At 37.3% G+C, this 5454-nt stretch overlaps 1 long non-coding RNA gene across 1 annotated transcript; it reads left to right on the forward strand.

Annotated features, from left to right (window-relative positions):
* Positions 1-3012: 3012 nt before the first annotated feature.
* Positions 3013-5149, forward strand: LOC110796622 (uncharacterized). The gene is made up of 3 exons (XR_002535635.2): positions 3013-3450; positions 4222-4418; positions 5063-5149. It is a non-coding gene; the product is annotated as an uncharacterized lncRNA (long non-coding RNA).
* Positions 5150-5454: the final 305 nt, after the last annotated feature.

Here is a 5454-nt window from a genome sequence, read left to right on the forward strand (position 1 = left end):
TAAAATCCTAATCCTATTAGATTTGCTTTGTTATTTAGAGTCCTAATAAAGTTCTAATTAACAAATCCACATCCTAGTAGGATTACAATTCCTTTTCCATACCTCTATAAATAAGGGCCTAGGGTCATTATTTGTACAGATGATTCAAGTATTCAAAATGATTTTTGAGAGCAAAAATTCAGTCATACAATTGCCTACATTAGCCGAAAATTCTAAGTACCTTAAGGGCGATCCTAGTTGGTCAAGCTTAAGGCGGATCCGGACGTGCTGTGGACTATCTACGGAGGGACGACACTTGGAGTCCTAAAGACTTGTTCTTGTTCGGTTCGGGCGCAGTTAGGGAAGGCACGCAACAAAGAGTATGCATCTAAACTATGCTAAATGATTATGTGTAAATAATATGCTTTCTTGGCTTTATGGTTTTTCCGCATGATTTATGAATTGTCATATGTATCATAACCTAACAGTGGTATCACGAGCCTCTTATTATTTTCATAATCTAAATTGCATGAACATGGTTAAATATTACAAATTTGCAAGAATTAAAAGGGGTGATTAATTTTCGTAATTGTTAATTAATTGCAAATTGCGTTTATTTAATTATACGTACGCAATTTTTCGGCAGTTTCTTCGTTACTCATCCAAATCGAGTGATTTTTGTGTCAATTCCGCATGTAAAAGGCATTGTAAAATTTTGACAAAAATAGTCTTTTTCGGCCGAACCCAGAATTCTCAAATTCGAATCCTAACTATGACTTTTCGGAGGTTTTAGTTTTTCGAATGCAAAATTTTGTAAATTTAAGATGTTAAATTAAATATTTGCGATTCTTGTTGATAAATCTTGAATTTTTGATTGACCTACTATATATGTTTAACAAGTTTGAATGCCTAACCTTGTTAATTATGCAATCTAATTTGTAATTATGATTAATTTGTTGAAAATTGGAATAATTTAGAATTAATTTGATTTTCATAATTAGTTATAATTTAATTAGATACCTATGATTAAAAACCACCATAAAAATTGTAAATTTATGTTAAATTTTAAATTTTTATGACCTAGACTTGAATCCATGTTAATCGAAAATCAATTGAATAATAAATTTTCGATTTTTCGCCCTAAAATTATGAAATTAATATTATTTATGAATTTGTCATTAATTTTGAATATAAATTTTAAATTTTTATGGGATTCGCTCATATAACTTGCACGCACAAAGCAATGGACGCTACGTGTTACCCTTAAGGGGTGTTGTATAGTGCGGGCATGTGACGACGAGCAAGGGAGCTCGTCGCCCATGCGGTACGAAAGCAATGAGCAAGGCCATGGTCCACGAGCACAAGGCAGCAGCCCTGCCTTGTGTCGTGGGCTGTGTGCAATGGGCGAATGGGCGAGGGCGAAAGCAAGGCACAGCAGTCGCGTGTGGGTAGCAAGCGTGCTGCGCCACAGCGCGCACTGCCTCGCGCAAGCATGCGGAGCCTCGCGCGCTGCGAGCGCAAGCTCGCGTGCCACGAGCGCTACGCACAGCGTCGATGCCTCGCGCGCAGCGAGCGCCAGCTCGCATACTGCTGCCTCGTGCGATGAGCGCAAGCTCGCGTGCGGGAAAGGCAGGCGCGCAGCGAGCAATGGCTCGCATGGATCGAGCGCTGGCGAGCGCGCGCAGCGAGCGATGGCTTGCATGGATCGAGCGATGGCATGCAAGCCCTACTGTGCGTGCGACGAGCGCTGCGCCCAGCGATGGCGTGCGAGTGCTTGTTGCGCGTGCGACGAGCGCTGCGCCCAGCGATGGCGTGCGAGTGCGTGTTGCGACGTGCGACGAGTGCTGCGCCCAGCGATGGGCTACGGCAGCATGCTCGTGCGTCGAGCGCTGGCGCGCGCAGCGAGCACCATGCGTGATGCCTTGCGATGTTGAGCAGCAGCAATGCGACACAGCGCATGGGCTGCGCGCACATGGCCAGCGATGGTTGTGTGCGTGTGGCCCATGGGCGTGCGATGCGTGGGATTGTTGCGTTGCGATTAGATCGTTTTGAAATTTTAATTTGAAATTTTCAGTTTACGTAATTTTAATTAATTTTAAAATTAATAATTTAAATTATTTTCTTGGATTTTAATTTTGAATGTTGTAATTATAATAAATTTTATTTATTCTAATTATTTTACTAAAATTAAAATCATGAATTAATTTAAATACGACTGAAATTAAATTAAACTTTGTGGATTCAATTATAAATTTATATGAGCTTTAAATTTTAATTAAATTTGTATGTTTCCGGTTAGACTAGAAATACATTTTTATGTTTAAAATTAGTAAAGCATATGAATTTATTGGTTTAAGTGGGAGCCCTTTTTAGTCATAAACTCTTGATTAGGTCTACAAATCCTTAAGGTTAAAACAACTTGATTAGAATTAATAAGGACTGAATAATTTGTAGATTATTGGTGCCCTTGATTAATTGCTGCAAATGTTTATGTGATGCATAATGTGTTTTACTAACCAGCTATGTGGGCCATTCATGATAATGAATGGGTGATTGGTATATATGTACTGTTTTGCAGGTTATGAAGTGACTAGTATGACCCAAATAGGATAGAAAATATGGTCTGCGTACCATTAATTTGAATGTAATTGGTCTAAAATACCAAGTTGTTTTTCAATTCAAAAATGGTATGCGTACCATCAAATAGTTGTAATTAGTTTTAATTATAGCTTATTCTATTTGAAGAAAATGGTGCCTCCCACGGAGATTTTCAAGATGGACTTTGAAGTTAAAGCTTCAAGATGAAGTCGGGCCATACTAGATCACATTTATCTTATGCATGTTTTAAGTTATTTATTGCTTTTAAATATGTCTTAAAATGCATGAGATCAAAAGCTTGATTATGTTGCATGATTAAGGATTTTATTTCACTTAAAATCTAACCAACATAGTAAGAGCCTTAAGTTCCAAACTTAAAAATTGAGTTATAAGGTGCCATGCCAAAATATACACTTGCTTGCACTACTACAAAAATTGGCAAAGAGATCTATTAAATAAGACCCATTAGGTAAAAAGCAGGTCTCTTTAGTGGAAGAGACCCCGTATAACAAAAAGCGGATCTCTTATAACGCGTGGCCCTGTTAAATGAAAAAGAAAAGAGCCAATTTCACAAAACACGGGTCTGTTATCTCCCGTGGGCCCCAATTGATGAAAATGAAGAAGCCTGATATCCAAAAACACGGGTCTCTTCTCCACACCCCTCCTTTTTTTTTATCTCTCTTCCTGTCTTCCTCTACAGCGAGCAAACAAAAGTTAAACTTTAATTTCTCTCTCCTCTACAACCTTCGACAATGTTCACTCTTCACAAAAAAAAGGAGTCTTAGTGAAAACCTAAAGAAGGCGACGACGAAGAAGATCTTTGGAGCAGATCTGCTATCAAAAGAAGCAAATGATCGAGAGCGGATTTCACTGGTATTTCCCTTTTCTCTGCAATGTTTGCTATTTGTTTTGAAGTTCTATCGTAATTAAAGGTTCAATCGTTAAAATTGGATGGTGATACTTGCCTAAGGTGTAGGTTTTTCAATTAGGGCAACAATTTGTTCTTTTTCAGCATCTATAGTAAAATTGTGACAATTGCAGGTATTTGATGTTATATTTGTCAGTGATAGATTTAGGTTTAATGTGTATTCAATTGAAATTGAAACTGCTTGATTTATGAAATTGTCCACTTAAACTTTAATGGAATAAACAACAGAAAAGGTGCAATTTTGCTAATTTGGTTCAATTAGACGCGATTCTTGGTTATTCGGATAATTATTGTTGGTTTATGTTGCTGATTGCTTGGTTTCAAACTCCAGACCTCCATTTATACGTCGACTAATCTTGTTGTTGGTTAACTGCCCGGAAGGTATTGTGAATATAATTATAGAAGGTGGGGAAGTTTTGTATCTATTTTCTGCAATTTTTTAGCAGTAGGTGCCCATGGTAATTCCCTTATTTTGTTGATATCCACCACTCATAGAGAACGTAACGAAAGTGCTCCATCTTGCGCATTTAATAGTTCAGGACCTATTAAAAGTATCCTGGTGTATAACCAACATTTACTTTTTTGAGTCTTCTATCTTCTGAAATCTGCCACTGTTAATGGGCATTTGCATAGTCCATGACTTGAATCATTTGCATATTTAATGACTTGAATCAAAATTGTCTTTTTTAACAGGTTTTTTCCCCCATATTTTGTAGTGGTGTGGCTGAACAGGGAAACGATGAAGCTACAAAGCTGCAGGTAACGAATTCAAAGAGGTTAGTAAAGGTAGAGGCACTCCTCTGTTTGCAGCTCCTGATTTATGTGCCTTTGGAACCTTTTTTTCCCTGGGTGCAGCAGTTCCTGAATGAGATCTTGTAAATTACCAAGCAGAAGTTTTGGTTAAAATAGCTAGGTAAAATAAGCTTACTACCTTATGTTTATCCCAACATATTTTGAATGTTGTTGAATTTTTTTGTTGGGTGTTTGTCTGTGTGTTTGGAACTGGTTTTGCTGGTGGTAGTGTTCAGGCCTATTTGCTTGAGGTGTTAGCACTTAGCAGTAGTTTTGTACAAACCTTCTTAGAGATTTTTGCTTGCATTGCCTTCCTTTCTTGAATTGTTTATGAGTTGTTGAAGACACAATGTAATCAAAAGTTGAAAAGGACCAATTGATTCAACCAAGGTAAAGTCACCCGTTGCTTATCGTAGTCGAATGACTTCTCTGCTTGCTAAAAGTACAGCTGATAACTTTATAACTTAAGTAAGACATTGTTTCCTTTCCTAGTTTTTTGTCTCAGTCATGTTATCGAAAACTGATTGGGTAGAAGTTTTCCTTGTCCACATTTTATGTACTGTTCTGGCCCCACTACTACAAAAGTTGGCAAAGAGATTCCTCAAATAAGACCCATAATTCTCCTTTATGTTCGTTCTGATATTTTTGGTGTAATGCTCAGCTATATTTTTAAGGGTTTTCTTGTTTATTTCTGATATATGCAGTGCTAGTATATTTTAGTGATGTGAAATTATGATGGAAGTTATGTCTTTGTTTGAATTACAGGAAGTTTTCAAATGTTGCTCCAACTAAACCTTTTAGACTTGGATTGGATGAGATTTTGAACACTCTTGACAGGGCCTACATTATCACTAAGTAGGTATATGAAGTTTGAAATCATATTCTAGATGTTTATTTCCCTGTAAGGGAACATCTAAACTATATATTACATAAGTGTATGTTATTATACTGTATGATGTATTTGAAAAGGTTATGCCTCATAGTTTGATTTTCACTTCCTCATTCAGGAATATGATGTTGTTGCCGAGCTAGACACCCTAGAAGGAGAGTAAGAAGAATCGTACAAAGATAGCATAATACTTCGATTATCCAACTCCAACCTCACTTCACAGACACCAGATATGCAGGTGGGACATCTTCTCCATATCAATCAATCA

The sequence above is a fragment of the Spinacia oleracea genome, chromosome 2 (genome assembly GCF_020520425.1).
Source record: "Spinacia oleracea cultivar Varoflay chromosome 2, BTI_SOV_V1, whole genome shotgun sequence".
Lineage (NCBI taxonomy): Eukaryota > Viridiplantae > Streptophyta > Magnoliopsida > Caryophyllales > Amaranthaceae > Spinacia > Spinacia oleracea.